At 43.0% G+C, this 23,033-nt stretch overlaps 1 protein-coding gene across 3 annotated transcripts in view; it reads left to right on the forward strand.

The window, feature by feature from the left end:
• Spire1 (spire type actin nucleation factor 1) overlaps positions 1-23,033 on the forward strand; it is a 132,392-nt gene that overhangs the window by 37,104 nt on the left and 72,255 nt on the right. Inside the window, exon 1 of one of the 3 annotated variants that reach the window (XM_052156003.1) lies at positions 19,099-19,127. The exons of the other annotated variants lie outside the window; for them this stretch is intronic. The gene's annotated coding sequence lies outside the window, so the exon portion shown is untranslated. Of the gene's footprint in view, positions 1-19,098; positions 19,128-23,033 lie in introns of those variants that run through there. 3 annotated transcript variants of the gene reach the window in all.

The following is a 23,033-nucleotide window of genomic DNA, read 5'->3' on the forward strand; positions in this document are numbered from 1 at the left end:
AATAAGAATTATATAACATGTGAGCAATAAGGTTTGTAACCAAATTTTTTACCTAATTCAGAGCCTCCTGACCTTTGCTTTAATGGTAGAGATTGAACATCCAAGCTGTTGGATAAGTGGGTTAAATTCACTTTTCTTAGGGAGGGGGGGAGAGAGAGCGAGAGCGAGAGCGAGAGCGAGAGAGAGAGAGAGAGAGAGAGACAGAGAGAAATGAAATAATAGCATGACCAAAAGCAACTTAAGAATTTATTTTGGCTCCAGAGGGCTGGATGTCTGTAATGGTAGGGAAGGTGTGGTGACGGAGCAGGAAGCAGAGAGCAGATCTTAGGCACGTTCAGGAAGCAGAGAGTGAGCGATCGCTCCACTACTCACAAAGCCTGGCCTCCGTGCTCTTCCTTCAGCAAGGCTCCACCTCCTCAAGGTTGGACAGCCTCCCTAAACAGTGCCACCAGCTGGGAGCAGGTATTCAAATGCATGTGTTATGGGAACAGCTTTTCATTTAAACCTCTGCACATGCTCACAAACTAAGGAGCAACTGCAGTGTCATTAAATGGTAGTGATTCTGACAAGGATATGCTTAGGATGCAGTGCCACTGTCACACACCTTGAGGAACCATGTTAGATGTGCAGTTATTGCCAGAAAGAGAGCGTTAATGTTGTTAGTTCTGTTGAGTTAGAAACCGACTGGGAGCCTCTGCTTTTCAAGGTGGACAGCAGCACCTGATGAGAGAAGATACAGCGGAAGGGAGGCTGGGCCTGAAGTCGACAAACCAGTAATGTAGTTTATCCTGGGCTATGTGTGTGGCTTTTGAGCAAGCCATTTAATCTTTTTTTACCTTTTGCAGAACAGAAGGGTGTTCTTTGAATATTTTTTTCTGGTGTTCAAACATACAAAAAGATTTTTTGGGTTTCAGCTATCAGTTTTGTTATCGAAAGAAGAAATATGTATATAAAAACTGGGCTTATGCCCTCTAAAAATGTACTTTTGAGTTGCAGCTGGAAACTGCCTTCTCACCCCTCATTCTTTCCCTGCAATCCAAAGCCAGGCTGTTGCCAGGCCTCCTGTGGCTCTGCGGGCTCCCTCAGTGGCTCCGTCTCCTCCTGTGAGAGTGCTTACAGGATTTACCAGGCTTCCTCTGAGGGAGAGCCAGGCTTCTCCGCTCTTGTTCATTTTTTTTGCACACGTTGGCTACCTTCAAATGTGACAAAACATTTCAGGCACCTTCTCTCATCTGTATAAAAGAGTAACATGCTTGTAGGTATCATTGGAGCTTAGTACTTCTCCAGTGAGCTTATGTTAAACCCATTCTTCTGCTTCTATCATATTAATATTCCAAATAGGTTTTAAAAACTAATTGAATATTTATTACTTTTAGCTTCAGAAGATATCATGTATATTTAAGAGGCATTTAACTACTATAAATTATTTTGATGACTTAAAAGATGTCAATACTGGGGCTGGAGAGATGGCTCAGCAGTTAAGAACACCGACTGCTCTTCCGAAGGTCCTGAGTTCTATTTCCCAGCAACCACAGGGTGGCTGGCTCACAACCATCTGTAATGAGATCTGACTCCATCTTCTGATATGTCTGAAGACAGCTACAGTGCACTTACTTATAATAAATAAATAAATCTTTTTTTAAAAAAAGTCAATACTGAGTTGTATATTTTAAAATAAATCATATTAGTTTAAAAAAAAAAAAGAAACCCATTTCACAGAAACACATGTATAGAATGCCTCTGACTCGCTCGGTAGAGCTGTCCTGCTAGACCATGCTGGTCTGGGGACCTGTGCAACATGCCAGAATGCCTCTGACTCGGTAGAGCTGTCCTGCTAGACCATGCTGGTCTGGGGACCTGTGCACCATGCCCTCTGCCATGAGGGTGGCATCCTCACGGACCCTCTGGGGACCCTCTGGGGACCCTCACACTCAGGTCTTTCCTGTGTTGCTTCTCCTCTTGCTGTGTTTTCTCTGCTGGCTTGGGGGCTTGTGGTGGACTTGGGGCTTGGCTAGCTTCGTGCTCCTTCTAGTTTAAATGTTCTGCTGTGGCCTGATACTGGAATGCTTATTATATTTACGAGGAAAATTAATTCCTAGTTTACAGATCACATCAGAGGAAACTTTGAAGCTTAATCTATTCAGCAGTTAGAATGACTATTCAGCTACTGGTTAAAATGCCCTCATGTGCTGGCTAGTATAAGCTTGCAGTTCTTTATCAGCATTTCCTTTATGCAGGTAACGTATATGTGAACAGCTAATAGGAAAGTACTTTGTTAACATATTGTTACATTAAATTGCCCTCCCCGCAGCTAAAGGTAATTTTCATCTTTAATAGCATTCGGTTCCCACTTCCTTGTTTCATGCCTAAGATACCAGAGGTGATTGCTGTCACTGGATTAGACTAGAAGGAGCCTGTTGCTATGTGTCTGTCTGTCCTTGTCCTGTTTCTCCTCTGGCTGGGCTTTTTTGTTTGTTTTCTCAACTTGGCACAAAAGCTTTTTTTAGAAGTGATGATCTGTAAACTGCTTAGAACAGGTTGGTTTACCTAAGAGCAACTTTTACCCAAGTACCTGGGCCTGGGAGCTAATGTTCCTTGTGTATTGTCAGTTTTTGTCCCCTTTCCATCCTACTGTTTGTGTGTGCTTGTGCTGATTTTGGTGAGAGTACACACCTGACCTCACACCCCAAGAGGGCAGGCTACCTGCACACCTCCTCTCTTAGTCCCTGGGCTGGGTGGTCAAGGTCAAGGTTCTCTTTTTCACTCACTGACCTTGACCATAGGTAAATAGAGCCGCACATCATGCTGGAGTCATGGGCTCCGAGGGAAGTGGGTGCAGGTTCTAGCTCCATTGCTTGCTTAAATCCCTCCCATCCTTAACCTCAATTTGTGTGTCTCTAAAATTGGGGAGGGGTGTGGGTTAATATGCATAGTGCCTATTAATAATGCTGTTATGAGCCGGGCGGTGGTGGCGCACGCCTATAATCTCAGCACTCTGGGAGGCAGAGGCAGGCGGATTTCTGAGTTCGAGGCCAGCCTGGTCTACAGAGTGAGTTCCAGGACAGCCAGGGCTACACAGAGAAACCCTGTCTCGAAAAAAACCAAATCCAAAAAACCAAAATAATAATAATAATAATAATAATAATGCTGTTATGAGAATTAAAATGTGTGAAAATACTTAATATAAGATCTTGCACATCACAGTTGAGTAGATGTCAGCTAACAGGAAAATTTCCTTTGTATTTCTTTCTTTCATAGTCTCCTTTATATTAACTTATCTGCACATATGACTAACTCTTGGATCAGTGCTGGTAAACAGACTTGACCTTGATCACAGAGGAGAGGGGTTTGTGCCTTGAAGTCTGACAGTTACCAGAACATTTACATTGAACCAGGAATAAAGTTTTAAATACACAGTTTAATTTTTACAAACTCCACAGAGAGAGAAAGAGAGAGAGAGAGAGAGAGAGAGAGAGAGAGAGAGAGAGAGAAAGAGAGAGAGAGAGAGAGAATATGACAACAGTGTAGTTTTCCAAAGTTTTGAGTAAGAAGTGCTTACATGAGCTGAGAGAGCTTGTGTAACTGTCCTCCAAGGACAGTTAGTAGGTCAGTAGAAATGGAAGAAAGGGACAGAAAGAAACAGGGTTTGTGAAGCAGACTGGAGCAAGTCCATTGAGGGCTTTTTTTTTTTTTTTAAGTGAAACAAGGAGAGCAATTGTGAACTGGAAAGTGAAGTCCGGAATTTTCCAGCACTGAAGCTATAACTTCTGACAGCAGAGTCAGAATTAATAGCTGGGTTTGCCAGAAACAAAATTTGGCTTAAAAGTATGAACAGACCCCCAGCAGTGCTAACATGGTATGGGGTCATATTTGGTTTTGGCATAACTGAATATCATGTAAATGTTTACTATTAACTGTAAATAGTTCATGGTTTAAAATATTTATTTTTATGTATATGAATGATTTTCCCCTGTGTGAATGTATGTGCACCATATATGTATATACTTGGAGCCTACAGAGGTCAGAAGAGGACCTTGGATCCCCTGCACTGTGGTTAGAGATGGTTGTGAGCTGTGCAGTGTGGGTGCTGGGAACCAAGCCAGATCCCTTGCAAGAGCAGCAAGTGTTCTTGACCACTGAGCAAGCATCTCTGCAGCTCCTAACACACCATTTCTATAATGAATATGACTTAACATAATGAGAGCCAGGCATGGTGGCTCATGCCTTTATTCCAGCACTTGGCAGGCAGAAGCAGATCAATCCCAATTCTAGTAAATTCTAGGGCAGCCTGAGCTACACACACACACACACACACACACACACACACACACACACACACAGAAACCTGGGATTAAAGGTATGCGCCACCACTGCCTGGCCCATGTCTTGAAATAACAACAACAAAAGGTTTAGCATAATGAGCAGATTGAGTATATTGATGTATTTATTTTTAAAGAATATGAATGTAGTTTTTTCCTAATTTATTTTCTTTATATTAAAGTAAGTCGATTTTAGAAATAATGATAACCATACAACGGAATGTTACTTGATGATAAACAGATGTGAAATACGAATATAGCATAATATGTGTGGAACATGCTAAGTAAGAGTGGCCCTTTACTGTGTATTGTATGCTTACATGTATATTGTGGCCAGAATGGTTAATCTGTAGACTGAAAGTAGGTCAGTCATTGTGTGTGGGAGAGAGGGGTTAGAAAATGGCTAACTGCTAAAGGCCACTGCGTTCTGAGGAAGAGGAGGGCAGTGAGCAAATAGTCTTGTGCCTGTGGTTGTGTACACACATTGAGTGCATTGTTTGGCATAGGATTAATATGCGTGAAAGCTGTTGTTCTTAAATTAACTTCTAAGGTACTGAAGATAGAACTTGAGATTTACATTGACTTGGATTCTTCTGATACTGAAATGAATGGGCAGTGCTCGCCTTCTAAAAGCAGTAGTTCTCAAGTGTGGAGTCACTGGCTGCACTGTGAGGCCTGACCTTTCCCTGGACTCTAGGTGGCAGGAAGCTGGGGAGGAGGACCTCCAAAGTCGTGTGGTCCCTCCAGAGTCTCCTGCTCTGCCCATTCAGCCTTTGCTTTCTTCTTCTTGGGCTGCTTGTTTTGTTTGTTTTTTTTTAATAAATATTTGTTTAGTGGACATGTATATGCATGTAGCACATATGTGACATATACACATGTAGAGGTCAGAGGACAGCTTGTAGGAGTCAGTTCTTTCCTTTCACCATGCAGGTCCTGGGACTGTAACTTATAACTCAGGTTGTCAGATTTGACTGCAGGTGTCTCAACCTGTTGAGCCACAGCTCAGGCCCTGCTTCAGTTAAAAATACGTGTATATAACTATTGTTACTGTGTGTGTGTGTGTGTGTGTGTATGTTGTAAGTTAAACCACTGTGTGTGTGAGAGAACAGAAGCCAGATAAGTGAGTTAGATATCACACCCAGCCCCAGCTGACTTGGATACTAGAAAATGAACCCCTTCTCCTCCCCCAGTCCACTTCTTTTCTGGTGTCTTCTTCAGCAGAGCTTCTCTATGTAGCCCTAACTATCCTGAAACTTGCTCTATAGACCAGATTGGTCTTGACCTTAGCAATCCACCTGTTTCTGCCTCCCCAGTCCTGGGATTAAAAGTGTAGACCCACAAGCCTAGCTTTGTTCAATTTCTTAATCAGGAAGAAATAGGGTAACAGTCATATCTACTTAGTAGAATTATTGTGAGGACTTTCAGTGTTATATTGATCTTGATGCAGATGCTGGCATATAAGCAGTAAAGTTGTACCTTTTTTCCTAATAATAAACTTTCTGAAACTAGGCGGTGGTAGCACACACCTTTAATCCCAGCACTTGATTAGTCAGAGGCAGCAGGCAGAGGAGGTGAGTTCAAGGGCAGCCTAGTCTACAGAGTGAATTCCAGGACAGCCAGGGCTATACAGAGAAACCCTGTCTCCAAAAATTAAATTAAAAAAGAGAATAGATTTTTCAGATATTGATGCTTTAACAGCCTTGAGCCATTAAATACCTTTAAAGTTTAAAATATGTATTTTCTTTTTTTAAGATTTATTTATTTTATGTATATGAGTACACTGTTACTCTCTTCAGACACCCATTAGGCATCAAATCCCATTACAGATGGTTGTGAGCCACCATGTGGTTGCTGGGTATTGAACTAAGGACCTCTGGGAGAGCAGTCAGTGCTCTTAACCGTTGGGCCATCTCTCCAGCCCTAAAATAGGTATTTTTCTCAACTTGCATACAATGTAACTTTTTATTTGAGGCTAAAAACTGAAAACAAATATTACCAAATTTTACCAAATTTGTCTTGGGGATGGAGCCTTATGCTGGTTTCAGAGCAGATGGTAAACCAGCTTTTAAACTAGAAAGAATCTTGGCAGTATAAAATGTGACATTGTTAGATCTGTGTTATAAATTCACTCTCAGTCTGTACATCCATAAAGTGTCTTAGAGAGTAAGACTAATTCATGTTATTTTTTAATTTTCTTTCTTTCTTTCTTTCTTTCTTTCTTTCTTTCTTTCTTTCTTTCTTTCTTTCTTTCTTTCTTTCTTTCTTTCTTTCTCTCCTTCCTTCCTTCCTTCCTTCCTTCCTTCCTTTTCTTTCCTTTCTTTCCTTCCTTCCCTTCCCCTTCCTCCCTCCCTCCTCCCCCTCTCTCTTTCTTCGCTCTCCCCCCCCCCCCCCAGGGTTTCTCTGTGTAGCCCTGGCTGTCCTGGAACTCACTCTATAGATCAGGCCTCGAACTCAGAAATCCACCTGCCTCTGCTTCCCAAGTGTTGGGGTTAAAGGCATGCACCACCACTGCCTGAACTATTTTTAATTTTCTCATTCTGAACTTTGTTTTGTCATCTCCTGGTAAGACTATAGCAGACACTTACTGATAAGACTTTTTGTATGTGTGTGTGAAAGAATTGTCTTTATTAAAATAAATACTTAATAATATGAATACTTGTCAGGTATTCGTGTGACTAAGGGCATCATTATTGGTCTTGTGGGCTCACAATTCATTCCTACCAAGAAACCAAGGGGACCTGACAGCCTGGCTTGAGAACTGTGGTACTTGGGCAAAGGAATGAGTGTGGAGATTGGTCAGTAACCTTCTTTCTTTGAGGGATAAATAAGTTTTCTACTTAGAGTTTAATGCTACAGAGTTATGGTGACAAAGTAAGTGTCGGGGTGTAATTATATACTTTAATGAAACTAATACAACAGTACACAGTACAGGAACAGTTCTCCTGAAGTAATGCTAAATGACTTTATATCTGTTGTATGTTTTCTTTTTGTGTGAATGTTTTATGCTAGCTGACTTATAATTTTCCTTTCTTGATCATATTATATAGACTTACCTCATTGTGTTTAATATGCATTATAGCATCTTTTTAACTTACTGATTCTTTGTTTCACATCATACACCCCAGTCCTGCTCATCTCCCTGTCTCTTCATATCCACTTTTTGCTCTTGCAACAAAATAAAAAACACAAATAAGCAACAAACAAGAAAAAGCATAGAAAAGATCTTATCATGAAAGCTGTAGTATGTGTCCCACAGTACACCTCTCTCTTTCCACACATCTTTACTTGCAAATGTTCACTGCAGTGAGTCACTGGTCTGGTTCAAGGTCTCTGGTTTCTGTGACACCATCAATATTAGATTCTCCCCAGGCCTCCTCTGGGTTATCTTGTTGCCCTGTGCCATGGAGATCCTGCAACTTTGGATTAGCCAGGGTGGGCCAAGTCAGAGCCCTGGATCTGGGTCTTGGCAGTGTCTGGGCTGCTCAGTGTTCCACCAGGGCTAGCTCTCCAGCAGTGCTGACTAGGTCACCCAGTGCTGCCATCAGCAGGTGGCAGGCCCAGCTCTCCCTCGTGCCCTTGGGGTTGGCTCACCAGTACCCACACCTCCAGGGTCAGCTCCACTGTGCTGCTCAGTCAAGATCCAGGGCCTACTCTCCTATGAGTTGCAGCCTATGAGGAGTTGAGCCAGCTCTCCTGCTCTCGTATCCTTGGGACTGGCTCACCCATGTCTTCACCTTCAGGGCCAGCTCCACTGTGTCAACCAGGTAAGTTGCAAGACCTGCTCTCAGTGCTGCCGCCAGTGAGGGGGGCAGCTCTCCTGCCCCCATGCCCTAAGGACCAGCTCTCCCATTGCTCAGGGGGAAGGTGGAACAGGGGCTCATCACACCACATCACCTCACCCACGCCACCTTTCCAAAGACTAATGGCACAGGAGTGGCAGGGCCAGCTCTACGCTCTCATCCTCAGGCTGGCTCACCTGTGCCCCTCCACCAGGCTGTACTGCTTTGTTGGCCAGGTGAGAGGCAGGGCCAGCTCTCCTGCTCTGTAGGTGGGGAGGGGTGAGGTGGGGAGGGCATCATACCCACACCCATACAACATCCCCTGCAGACTAGTACTACAGCTGGTGAGGGGCAGCGACAGCTCTCCCATGCTTATGAGCATGTGGGTAACTTTCCCAACTGCTGGAGTTGGTGAGGTGTTGGGTGGGATGCGAGGGAGGCATCACCTCAGAGCCTGTGCTGTTCTAGGCAAACGAGTGGCAGGGTCAGCTGTCCCACACTCAAGTCCTGTAGCCAGGTCAACTGCGCCTCTGCCACCAAGCCATTTCCACTGCGTTGCTGTTAAGGCATAGAGCCTGCTTTCTCTAGTGCTGTGGCTGGTGAGAGGTGGGGCCAGATCTGCACAGCCCCTGGACATCCAAGTGGTCCCCAGTGGCTATCTGCCCCCAACCCAGCTCAGGCTGGGACTTCATCATGACCCCAGTAGCAAAGTTGCCACTCACAACAGGCTACTCCTCTCCACCCTTGAGTCTCTTCACAATGCTCAAGCTGGTCCACTTTCTTCCCTTCTGTCTACCATATACACACATTGTGGTGGCTCCTGCTGCAGGCTGGCTTTGGCTGGCAGGCCAAGGGTGACATCCTCTTGCAAGCAGCCTGCCTATGCTGTAGGCCCGAGGGCAGGTATGTGGGTAGCATGGTGGTCTGCATGTCTCTCTGTCTTCTTCCTCCTCCCATGCTGCACTGTGTGGTGGTAGGTGGGGTTCTATATGTGTGTGGCCTGCCCGTGCCGTGGGTCCAAGGGGAGGTCTGTGGGTGTCTTTCCAGCCCTCACCATGCAGCATAGCAGAACACAGGTCTCAGTCTTCCTGTGCTATGCTATGCTGCCTGGATTTGAATTGATTTTTTATGTGTCCTAGGCATAAAACATCTTTGATCAGCAAGCCAGGCATCAAAGGACTGCCATTTGCCCTGCCCCTTACTGGCACAAGAACACCACCACCTACAATGTGTCTCTTCGCCCATTGCCAGGGTGTTTCTAATGTTTTTTTAAAAGCTGACAGCTTGCTGGGCTCTATTCTAAGCTCTCTGTGTATTCTATCACCTCATTTAATACTCTTCACTACAACCTATGAACTAGGTACAACTCCTCATATTGCATAGAGGACTTACAGGCATGGAGAGATGTTAATTAACTTTCCCAAGCCCCAGGACTCTGGATTACTTGGGCCAATGTATGAACCCAGGTAGCTAACTTAAGAGGCTGAGCTGTCAATCAGAACAAGTAGCCTTTCTCTTTTATTGTTGTGGAATTTACAAGTGTGGGAAGAATTATTTGAATATTGAATTTGAATATCGCCACTACTGATAGCTCTCTGCATTATAGAGCTCAAAGCTGTCTTCCTCTCTTCCCCTCTTAGTGTTTCTTTTTTATGCATATTCTTGAAGAATGAAATGTTTTAGTTTTCCATATTTTAAGTGTATGCATAGGTATTTCTTTTGGCTTGATCACCATATTTAAATGCTCTTTAAAAAATCCCCCCCCTTCTGTCTGTCTCTCTCCTTCCTCTCTTCTCCCCCCCTCTTCTTCTCCCTCCCCCCCCCTCTGTATGCATGCCGCTCATCTAGACTAGGTGGCCACCACTGTAGGGATCTAGCTATGGCTTGCATTTCTGCCCCCAAGGCTGGGTTGGTTTTGTTGCTCTTTGTTTGTTTTGGTCTTATTTAAAATTTTATTACTTCCTTTTGGCTGAGATCAAGTGACAATCTGTTCTCAAAAATGCAAATCTGTCAGAAAAAAAAGTTAAAGAGCAAGTAAAGTTTTTATTATTTTTACATGTAGTATCCTTTACCATCAAGGGAATGCAAATTAAAACTACTTTGAGTTTCCATCTTACTGTCATGAAGAAAATGAAAGACAATAAATGCTGACAAGGCTTTGAGGAAGGAGGACCTTTCCCTCATTCACTGCTGGTGGGAGTGTAAATTGATGTAACTACTGGAAATCAGTATGGAACTTCATGAGACACAGCTGTACTACTACTGAACACATACCCAAAACACACATGCATACATATACACTATATATACACACACACACATACATATATACACATACAAACTAATTGTAACTGTTTAGCTCTTAAGAAAAATTAATACGAAATTCACAAGAAAATAGATGTAACTTTTAATATTTGTATGTGTAAATAAGGAGGCATGAAAGTGGGTGTGGCTTAAGAGGCTAGACGGGAGACCAGGGGAAGGGAACAGGGGTGCTGAGAAAGGAACGGGGAGGGAAAGCCGGAAGGAGGAAAGCAGGCTGTTGGCGCCAGAGAGCAAAAGGAAGGGGGCAGAGAGGGGAGGAATATGGGAGAGAACAAATTTTATCTCAAAAATTCAATAATAGACCCTAACCCCAGCCTGGCGATCCTTCTCAAGGTATGTTTTTCCTCTTGTTAAGACAGTCTTTCTCCTAGTTTGTTTCTTCCTAGCATGGTAGCTCTTTCCTCCTACACCGTGTTGTACAGTGTTTATAGTGACTAGTATGCTGTAAACTTAAGTTTGAAAAACATTCCCAGTTGAGAATCTGCCTCTAATGGGCATGTTTCACCTGATTTAAATTACTGTGATGTCTAATATATATGGGCTAATTTCTGTCTTTGTGTTATTTGGTCTTTTGTTTGTTTGGTTTGGTTTTTTTGTTGTTGTTGTTTCAAGACAGGGTTTCTCTGTGTAGCCCTGGCTGTCCTGGAACTCACTCTGTAGACCAGGCTGGCCTCGAACTCAGAAATCCGCCTGCCTCTGCCTCCCGAATGATGGGATTACAGGCGTGCACCATGACTGCCCAGCCCTGTTTTGATCTTAGTTCTTCCTCCCACCCTGCAAAGCACAGTGTGCTGTCAAACATGTGAATCTGCGCGGAGAGGCTCTGACATAGAAGAGCTTTGGACTCTGCTCTCTCCAGTTGATCAAAGTCCTTTTCTTCTCATCTCACTCATGATAGCAGGATCGAGACAAAAGTTCCTCCAGAGAATGGGCATCACACAGATCTGGAATTACTTAAACCGATTTTGTATGAGCATCTCAGTGTTGAAAGTTATAACACAAAACATTGATTACTGGGTCACCTAATTAATGTAATTAATAGTGATACTTTCCTATCAAACACATACAATTTTTGCTTTTTTTTTTTTTTAATTATAGTTGAGGGATAGTGGGATTTACCATTTGGGTAACATTATCATTCCCTCTAGGCTCTGCCCAACAGTTACCTGGCAACAGCCAGGTGGGCCTGGCTTGCTATAAAAGGAAATGTTTGGCCCCTCCTTACTCTCTCTGCCCCATCCTTCTCTGACTTTTCCCTCCCCCCCCCCATTTGTTCCTGGCTGGCCTCACCTCTTCTCTCTCCCTCCCTTCCTTCCTCTTCTCTCCCCTCCCCCTTCTCTCTCTTGTCTTTCCCTGTCTCTACTCTCTTCTCAACTCCCCTTCCCATGCCCTAACTAATCTCTATATGGCTGGTACCTCAGGGAGAAAGGCTGCCTTGTCAAATCTTTTGTTTTCTTTTCTCTTCAAATGTTCTTTACGCTTTCCTATACCCTTTTCATGTGATCTAGAAGAGACAATTTTATTAAACACGCCTTTTTGCCTTCTCATAGACAACATCAGTAGTTGGAGAAGCCAGAGGTCTTCAGAGCGCGGAACTAGACATGAAATAATCTCCACTTCCCAGTAGATTGAGTTATCACGAAGTTGACTTGATTTCTACTATGCTCTGTTATGTTGTGTCACGGTGGCTTATTTGAGTTGAGCCACCTGTGGAACTGGAATGGAGTTTTCTTGGAAAGCATGTGATCCCTGTAGATAGTTGATAGGGAAACCTATGATTGAAAAGCTAGTTCATTGAGTTCTTTTGTGCTCTCAGTCTCAACTGTTGGGAACATTGGCTAGTCTCATAGTGAATTTTTTCAATAGCTAAATTTAAAAGGGGAGTGTTTCATGTTTAATCAGAGTAAAGTAAAAAATAATAAACAGGCTTTTTACTTTCAACATCTTTATCTTTCAGTCATGGTAAGTATTTAACCTTTTAGTGCCTTAGCTTTCAAAATGGAGGTTATAATTTTGTGCTATATGGAACCTTAATTGATGCTTATTACTCGTGCGCTAAAAGCATGAGATGAAAGTCTCTTCAGTTCAGACTTCATAGTAACATTGCAAATAAACTGCCCAACTTTGAGGGGAAACAAGGGGTTTATGTATCATGAGTACTTTCTGCTGTTTTGATAAGAGGGGGTCATGTTTGTTCTTCTAAAGGTATTCTTAATTCCACCCTCTGGAGTTCTTAAGTGCTTTTATTTCATTCAGCAAAGTATTTACTTAGTTTGGTGGACATTTATAGAGACTCTGTCATGTGTAAGACATTGTGCTAGGAACGGGATAGATTTATACTTTGAAGACAGAACAATTATCTAGAAGTAAGGGAAGGGAATTATCTGTGCACAGAAACGTCTCATTTTCCTTACTTGTTCTGTAAGTGTTCTGTAGCAAAGCACCATGTCATCCTGAGTGTCCTTGTAGTACCTATGTTAGCTCATGCCCATGGTATCCAGTTGTGAACACGTGGTGGGTAAAGGCTCTTGCTGCCAAGCCTGACAGTCCAAGTTTGATCCTCAGAACTGGTATGGTGATGGAAAGGAACTGAAATCACCCTCTGACCCCATCCCCTCATACACATACATACAAAAAATTTAAACAATTTGGTTTCTTTGTCATGTAACAGTACTAATAGTGGTTGAATTTGTAGTGTTTTTCAGGTCCTGCCTGTCCATATATGCTTTGGGTTTATAGAGTATGAATGTGCTCTAGGTCCTAATTCTGCATTTCTTATAATATCTAACCTTTTATTATGTCTGTAGTTGTCCATAGGATTATATAGAAAGTATTGTTTTCCTTACTCTTTAGACTTGAGTTGTTTAATTTGATAGCTACTTTCTACCTTTTAAAATTAAAATCAGACAAAAATTTCAGCCTTTCAGTGGTTCCTTGTGCCTAGTAAGCAGCATGGGGCAATCTAAACCTAGAGTATACCATGCTAAAATGTTCTGTTAGACCATGCTGCAGATATGAATAAAACTCACTATGTAGGTTTATGTAAGGTCATTCATTCGGTTGGGTTCTGCACATCAAACCTGCACTTAAGATACTATTTTAGGTAAACTATGTTGTATTTGTTTGTCATTTTCCATTTCTACTAGTCCTTTAGCAATGTTTTAAATGCTTTTTTTTTTTTAATTTGAGAATTTTACCCATGGTTACATTGTATTTGCATCATTCCCACCCCCTCCCCTGTTCAACTCCTCCTGTCTCCCCATTTTCTTCCCCATTCCCTCTCAAATTCTTTACCTCTCTTATTCTCTCTCTCTCTCTCTCTCTCTCTCTCTCTCTCTCTCTCTCTCTCTCTCTCCCCACCCCCAATTATCATTGCAGTTGCAGTTATTTGCATGTATTTGGGCCTGACCACTCAGGATTAGGGAATGTCCATGAAAAATACTGTTCGCTCTCTCTGAGCAGGCATTGATTTCTGTAGATTTTCATATTTTTATCAAAATACCACACATTTGTTCATTTAAAATGTGTAGTTCATGATGTTCGGTGTGTTCTTTTGGGTAGGCAGAGGAAAGGATTTATTGGTTTACATTTCCAAATCACAGTCCATCATTGAATGAAGGTAGTCAGGGCAGGAACTCAGTTAAGAACCTGGAGATAGGAACTGGCAAAGACATGCAGACGACATAGCAGGTTCACCTCACTGTATTTTTGAGCTATGTGAGCCTTCTAACCACCAAGTTGGCAATCTATTCTTCATCCCTGGAAGATTTTTTTGTTTAGATTTATCTGTTTTTATCTCATGTGTGTGAGCATTTTGCCTGCATCTCATGAGTGCAACATGTGCATGCTTGTGCTGCAGAGTCTGGATCCCCTGGAGCTGGAGCTAGGGGTGGTTGTGAGTCACCTGCATGGTGCTGCAACCCAAAGTCCACTCTCCTAGAAGGACAGCAGGCATCTTTAAACACTGAGCTAGCCTAACAGCCCCAAGGATTTTTATACCTGTTGGTACTCACTTCTCAGTAGTTGGCTTTGAGCAATTAAAAATCCTTATGTCTTTATAGATGCTCCAGTCATAGATATTTCACATAAATAGTGTGACTTCTTCCACTTAGCTTTGTTCTTTTCAGTGTTTGTGATGGAGCACATGTGAGTCAGTAGTATTTTGGTTTTTTAATGGCCCTCTAATACTATTTTGTATGGATATACCAAAGTGTGTTTATACACCACAGTTGATGGATTTGTTCTTTTACAGAGGTTTATAATCATTTTTATATTTTTGTAGTGTTTTAAAAAATATGCTATATAAAGAAACTTGGATGCTGAGGGTATAGCTTAGCAATATTGCTTAGTGTTTGTGAGGCCCCAAGGTATGATGCCCAGCAACTCAAAAAGAGGCACTGGGGAGATAAGTTATTGTCAGTGAAATGCTTGCTGTGCCAGTGGGAGGGCCTGAGTGGATCCCTCTCATCCTCTTACCAGCTTGGTGCTGCACAAGGGCGGAGCCACCAGGTGTGTGGTGATGCGCATCACGTGATTCTGCCCAGCATGTCCTCACACTGCACAGGAAGGCACAGTGGTATCTGCTACAAGTGCAGAGGGGAGTGGGATGCAATGGAATTTCTATTTGCCACACAGACTCATTTTTATTAAAAAACACAAAAAAACCTGATGCTAAGCCACAAGCTTAGTCCGTGCTCACGCTGGGCCTGTGCAGTCTGAGGACATGCTGGGCAGTCAGTGCTCATGCTGGGCCTGTGCAGTCTGAGGACATGCTGGGCAGTCAGTGCTCACGCTGGGCCTGTACAGTCTGAGGACATGCTGGGCAGTCAGTGCTCATGCTGGGCCTGTGCAGTCTGAGGACATGCTGGGCTGGCTGCTGGGCACGTCTCTTCATCTAAGAATGACTACCACTTTCTTCCCCATTGCAGAAGGCATTTCTTCACATGACCTACACTTGCTGGAAATTTCTTTAGTAGTAACATGGATGTCACTGAGACCCTGTTCTTGCACAGCAGGGAAGCACTCTCAGACCTTGTCTGTCTCTTCAGCCCTCAGTACTCTCTGTCCTCTTAGCTCTAACTGCGGTTTTCTTCATTCAAGGAAACAGAAGGATCCCAAGGAGAACTTCCACATTCTTCCACCCAGTGCACTGCCAGAGTCTGTTGAAATTCCTACTCAGGAACAGTGCCTTCCTTCCTTCCTTCCTTCCTTCCTTCCTTCCTTCCTTCCTTCCTTCCTTCCTTCCTTCCTGATTTATTTATTTTATGTATGTGAGTACACTATTGATGTCTTCAGACACACTAGAAGAGGGCATCGGTACCCATTACAGATGGTTGTGAGCCACCTTGTGGTTGCTGGGATTGAACTCAGGACCTCTGGAAGAGCAGCCAGTGTTCTTAAGCACGGAGCCATCTCTCCAGCCCAGGAACAGCATTTTTCATGAGGCCATGATCTAGATGGAAAACAGCAGAGAGTGAAGCCAAGTGAAGAAAGTAGCTCAAGAGGAGGTCAGACAGACTGGGTCTCTGTGGGCCACGATGTCTTCAGAGACTCAGTGATTGAAGTCATCTGACTCTGTACAGAGGTGGCACCTGACACAACTGCCCTTCCTAGAGCACTGCTGCTGGGCATGAGTAGAGGTGGGTGATCCTGGGACATTTATCTTGGTTTGGAGACTTTAGGAACCACGGTAAATAACAGTTGGGCCTTTTGACTGCTGCTAATTATTAAAACTTCCCAAAAATTAATCCTCAATATTTTAAAAAATGTTACAGTTTATTTGTGTGTATGTACGAGGAGGTCAGACCCTGGAGTCACAGGCAGGTATGAGCTGCCGGGTGCTGGAAATTAAACTCAGGTTCTCTGTGAGAACAAGGCACGCTCACTACTGCACCATCTCTCCCACTCAAACCCCAGTATTTTTTGCATAATAAAATACACATACCATCTTAACTGTTTCAAACATACACCCAGTAGTATTAAATCCATTTATAGCGATCCACATCTGTCATTACTGTCTGCTTCCAAAATTGTTACATAAACTCTGTACTCAGAAAACCTTAACTAACCCTCTCCCTACTAGTCTTAAAAAATGATTTCTGAGTCGGGTGGTAGTGGCGCACGCCTGTAATCCCAGCACTTGGGAGGCAGAGGCAAGTGGATTTCTGAGTTTGAGGCCAGCCTGGTCTACAGAGTGAGTTCCAGGGCAGCCAGGGCTATACAGAGAAACCCTGTCTCGAAAAAAAAAAAAAGACAAAAAACAAAAAACAAAAAAAACCCAAAGAACAAACAAACAAAAAAACAAAAAATAATTTCTGTCTCTGTAAATTTCTTTACCCTAGATGTTTCATGTAAGTGGAATCCTATCTTTTTGTGTGACTTCTTTTATTTATCACAATATATATTTGCTTTCTATTTCTATTAAAAACACAGTGACTAGAACTAACTTGTGTTTATTTCTTCTTACTGCTTACAGGTTATCACGAAGGGAAGTCAGGCCAGGAGCCCAGGCAGGAACCTGGAAGGGGGACCATGAAAGTGTTGATTGGTGGTTTGCTCCTCATGGGTCGCTCAGCCTCTTTCTTAAACACCCCCAAAACACCTGCTTACAGTGGACTGGGCCTCCCACATCAACCAATCAAGAAAATGCCCCACAGCTTGCCTGCAGTACAATCTGATAAAGGCAAATCTTTCCATTAGGTTCCCCCTTCCCAGATGATTCTAGCATGTATCAAGTTGACATAAAGGACTAACAGCACACATGTTTTAAGGCTCATCCATGATATGGAATGTTTCAGAATTTCATTGCTCTAAGGGCTTGATGACACTTTATTGTATATATAGCCTCAATCTCTTAGTTTTTTGACAGTGGTACAAATAGTAGTCTGGCCTTGAGCTCACTGTGTAGCTAAGAATGGTCTTGAACCCTGATCCTCTGCTTTAGTGTCCCAAGTGGTGGGATGATAGGCATGTACCACCAGGCCCTGGCTCCCACTTATTTAAGCAGACTTCATTACTCCTGGGTACTGATGTGTATAAATCCTTTCCTTCTCAATGGTGGAGAGTGCCTCTTTTTCCTCAGCACTGTTCAGATTGGATTGTCTTTGATTTGTTTCTGCTCTCAATAACCTTAAAACCTGTTTTTTTCCACCTGAAGGAGAGAACCAGTTCTTGAAAAAAGTTTACTTAGCCTTTCTATTATTCAAAACTAAAGTATTATACCTATGGGTTTTCATGTTTTAATTCTGTGTTTTATTATTTCCCATACCCATTGATGCTAATGTAAGCTGTATATCATAACCTTTGATTGCGCGGCTAGTCTGGGGTTACATATCATATAGCAGGTAGAATCCTACCTTATGGTCCCTGGTTCATTATCTTCTTTACAGTAGAATTAACTCATTCAGCTAGTTTTATACAATCTTGAGAGCCAGGGTATGTGACTCAGTCCCAGCACTGAGGCAGGAGACTATAGACCGTCCAAGGCCAGCATAGGTTACAAAGTGAGTTCCAGGCTAGCCTAGGCCATCAAGGTGAGGCACTGTCTGAAAACAATTCTGAGGCATAATTTTAATGTAATAAAACATTGATAGTTCAGGTGGTCAGTTTGATGAGTGAATGTTCTTACATAAATGCTATCCAAATCATTTCATCACTCCAGAAAGTTATCTCGGCATTCAGTCGCCCTGCTACCAGCTCCAGTGTCATGGACATGGAATCATGCAGGATGGACCTTTTATACCGTCGTTGTCGTCGTCGTCGTCGTGGTGTTGTTTCTCTGATGTTATTTTTGGTTAAGCCAGAATGTCTGCAGTTCACCTAGATTATCACATTCTCTAGAAATGTCACCAGCCCAGTATTCCATTGTGTCATATTAGTCTGTTCAGCTATTGTTGAATAGTTAGGTTGTTTACGGTTTTGGCCACTGTGAGCATTTATGTAAAGAATCATTTTATAATGAGTGTGTGTGTATGTGTGTGTGTGTGTGTGTGTGTGTTCACTGTGTGTGAAGGGCTCAGAGGACACCTTTGGGTGCCAGTTGTTGTCTTCCTCTTTGAGATAGGGCGCTCGCTGTCTGCTGTTTACCCCATCTGTGTACAGTGGCCTAACTGGCCTGAGGGCTTCTGTGGATTCTCTTGTTTCTGTCTTCCATTGTATTATAGGAACACAGACAGGAATTACAGGTTATGCTGCTACTTTTAAACTTTATGTGGGTTCTGGGAACCGCTCCTTACAAGTGCCCTACCTACTAAGCCCTCTTCCCAGCTTGTATGAGTCTTTGTAGAAAGGATTTCTCTGTGTAATCCTGGCTGTTCTAGAACTTGCTATGTAGACCAGATAGGCCTTGAACTCACAGAGATGTACCTGCCTCTGCCTGTGTCTCTCAAGTAGTAGGATTAAAGGCATGCCCTACCATGCCTGATCTATATTAGTCCTTTTATAGACATACATGCTTACTGCTCTTGGGTAAGTGACATTGTTGGGTTTTTGTCAACTTAATACAAGCTACCGTTATCTGGGGAGAGGAGCCTTAATTGAGAAATTGTCTCATCCAGAAAATCTGTCATCTATTGCCTGTAGTCTAGTGTGTGGTAATGGATTGATAATTGATATTGAAGGATCCAGCCTACTGTGGGTGGTGTCCCTGGGCCTGTGGTTCTAGATAGTGTTAAGCAGGCTGAGGAAGCCGTGAGGAGCCAAGCCAGTAAGTGTTCAGTCATATTCTTTTCTGTTCATAGCAGCAAATATGACAGTTTTTTTTCACCCTCCCCAGTCCTTAGGTTTAAAGCCTCAGTGGAGGTCAGACAAAGTGCTGGGGGACAACTGCTAGGGAGAGAGCACTGTCAAAAAGGAAGTACAATACGGAAAGCTCTTGAAGTGATTGATGCACCCTGGGGAGTGAGAGCCTGGGGCCCCTTTGTAAATGGCTTTGAATGACAAGGCTTTGAATGACATGGCTTTGAGTGAATTTGTGGGATGTAGAGGATGTAGAGGACCTAGAAAGTCCTCTAATGTGGGTCAAGGAGTAACTACTATGTATGTGCAAATAGACTTTATCTCTTAACCAAGGCAACTGAGCCAGCACTTGAATTACAAGCGGTGCTGCTGCAAAGACAAAGCCACAGAACAGGGCAGATCGACTTCTGGGAAAGTGTTTTTGAGGGAAATCACTAAGCTGTTTGGGGGATGTAATTGGTCTGATCTTCTCAGTAATCCTGAGTCTGTTCTCCTAGTCTTCAGCCTTTTCCTCTCTACTTTGTTTTTCACTGTTTCCATACATGTAGTAACTTACTGTTCTTTACACACTATTCACCGCTGCCTAGCCCCAAAGCCAGCTGCTGCTGTGCCTCGTTCCTCCTGATAAAACAAACTGAGACTGCTGCTGTACACACGTCACTGCTTACACTTGAGGACTACCCTTGCTGAAGCTTATGGCCGCCACCTCTCTGAGGCAGTGGGTGGGTTCTGCGCTTGCCTGCCTTTTCCCACAGTCAGTATACACAACTGTGTTTTCCTTCAAGTGTTTTCTCTCTCTGATGATTATTTCATCTCCCCATTCCTGCCCCAGGGCTATCATTCCTTTATAGTTTAGACCTGGGTTTTTTAGCCTCTAGTTGATGGTTTAGTAGTCAGTTCCTTCCCTGTCTGTTTTCTCCTTACACTGTTTCATAAGACTCACAGACTAAGTATATACCAAGAAATCCTTCTAGCTAGGCCACATAGCTGCCTGTTCTGGGGTCTGTATTCCCCAAACGTGTCTGAACTCACCAAAATGGAACCACAGTCTCTACTGGCAGAAGCTAACTCCTGGCTCAATACTGGTGGATGCTGTCTGCTTCCCATCTCAGGAGAGCAGGGGAGTAGTGGGTCCTTATCTGGTAACTTTCCCTGACAGATCAGACTCCACCCCGGGGGGGGGGGGTGTTTGTTTTTTGGGTTTTGGGTTTTTTGTTTGTTTCCTGTTTTTTTTTTTTTTAATTTGATATCGTCTTTATTTACATTTAAAATGATTTCCCCTTTCTAGGATCACCCCTCCCTGAAAGTTCCATAAGCCCTCTCCCCTCCCCCTGTTCCCCAATCAACCCCCTCCCTCTTCCCTGTCCTGGTATTCCCCTACACTGCTGCACTGAGCCTTTCTAGGCCTCTCCTTCCTTCTTCTTGGGCATCATTTGATATGTGAATTGTTTCCTGCGTATTCCAAGCTTCTGGGCTAATATCCACTTATCAGTGAGTGCCTACCATGTGTGTTCTTTTGTGATTGGGGTACCTCACTTAGAATGATATTTTCCAGTTCCAACCATTTGCCTAAGAATTTCATGAATTCATTGTTTTTAATAGCTGAGTAGTATTCCATAGTGTAAATATACCACATTTTCTGTATCCATTCCTCCATTGAGGGACATCTGGGTTCCTTCTAGCTTCTGACTATTATAAATAGGGCTGCTTTAAACATAGTGGAGCATGTGTCCTTATTACATGTTGGGGAATCCTCTGGGTATATGCCCAGGAGTGGTATAGTGGGGTCCTCCGGTAGTATTATGCCCAGTTTTCTGAGGAACCAGTGCAAGGTTTTTTGGTCCTGTTTTTACAGCGATTCCCAGAGTCTTAGAAGGCATCCAGATTGGTGCTTTCACTGCTGGCAGAATCATGTGATAAATCTTATTCTGTGGAGAGAATTTCATTCTGTGAAAGTTAAGATAATTCTTTCTTGTTTGTTTGTTTTTCCCCCTTCCCTTTCTCCCTCTCCCCCCCACCCCCCATCCTCAGCTCCCTCCGGGCCAAGATAATTCTAGTTGCATGATTCCATAGTTACCTTTCGGGTATGTTTAAAATCCTTGCTGTCTCAGGTGTAGACTAGGAGCCTGAGAATCAGACACTCAGAGACTCTCTGATTCTCTGCACAGAGTGTGCAAGTGTGGGAACCCAACTTTGATCCCACCCAAATGCAGGGGAGCACACTCGAGTGCTAGAGGAGAAGCAGAGATAGAGGGCCCGTGGGTCAGTCATTCTAGCTGAGGATCAGTGAAAGACCCCATCTTAAAAATAAGATGGAGGCCTGTTGAGATGGCTAAGGAAAAAGACTTCCATATAAGCCTGATCCTATCCTGGAGCTCCTGGGGAAGGAGAAAACTAACTCCTGAAAGCTGTGCTCTGACCTCCACACGGTCACATGTGAGATGCATGTGCCACAATCTCACACACAACTAATAAAACTTAAACGATGAGGCAGAGAATAATTGAAGAAGATACCTATCAACCTCTGTGCTTTCCATGAGCACTTATATACTTCTGCATTCAAACATCACATATGTATGTACACATTACATACACATGTGCACACACAAATGTAATTTACATTTGAAAGTCGTTAGATTCTAAGAGATGAACCTAAGTGAGATTAATCATATTACAGAGACATGCATGCTATCAGTTTTCCTCTTTTAATTGTTTGGATTTTTTTTTACCAGTGCTTAAACTTATCTGGTCCTTAGCTTGAGGTTGTTTGGGGTGGGGATGGTTTTGCTGTTAGAAGTGAGACAAGCTGTGCTTAACTCCTGCTGTGACTGTGGTGATACTCCATACCAGATCTGGTCTGTGGCCATTCTTTCTCACTACCTGACTGCCTCTCAAACAGTTTAGAATTGGAAGTGGCCTTAAAAGCTCCTGCCTCTTTACTCTTTCTTCACCTCTTCTCTCCCCTAGCCTTCCCTTCTTATCTTCCTTCTCTAGCTCAACCTCTTGTTCAGTGTGTGTAACTTGTAGGATTTGTACTACTGGATCTAATTGGAGACAACAGATACAGAATCTTTACTAAAACACCATGTGGAATTAACATTTAACCTAAATAAAGCATTCAAAGCATCACATGGTTCTTTTATAGTAAAGAAATAAATGAAAACTATGTTGTACATTGGCTTCCTGAACTGCTGGTTTTCCAGTGAGAGTGGGAAAAAGAGACAGACAGATAGATAGATAGATAGATAGATAGGGGGGTGGATCAGCAATGCCTGTCACTGCCTCTTTGCTAAGAAGATAGCAAACAAACACAAGCACCATTTTGGCTGATTTCTAATTTGTTCTTTGCCATTGTGCTTTTTAAGCTACAGTTTCTATATACTTATTCAAGTCAATAGACTTTATTCTTTTGTTGGGTTTGCAGAGTAGTTACATAGAAGAGTCCCCACAGAGTACCCCCCTCCTATAATTCCCCACATAATTTTGGTAATTGGTATATTGTTTTTGATGAAAGTCCATAGTACATTAGTGTTCACTCTTTGTGGTGTTCATTTATGAGGTTCTGACACATATGTAATGATGTGTGTCTCTCATTACTATGTCCTATAGCTGTACTACTTGATAAGGAACTATCATTACCTAAAAATTCTTATGCTGTACCTTCTCCCTTCCCCTGAGCCCTGGCAACCATTGTTTATCTCCATTTCCAGAATGTTACCTAGTGAGAGTGAGTCAAGTATAGCTTACAGCTCTTTGAACTTGACTGCTAGGGCTCAGGCCTCACTGAGCCGTACCCAGCTTAACTCAGCTCTTTTATCTATGGATGGAGGCCAGTGTCCTGATGTGCTACACGCTACTCACCTGCTTACTGACC

The sequence above is a fragment of the Apodemus sylvaticus genome, chromosome 13 (assembly GCF_947179515.1).
Source record: "Apodemus sylvaticus chromosome 13, mApoSyl1.1, whole genome shotgun sequence".
NCBI lineage: Eukaryota > Metazoa > Chordata > Mammalia > Rodentia > Muridae > Apodemus > Apodemus sylvaticus.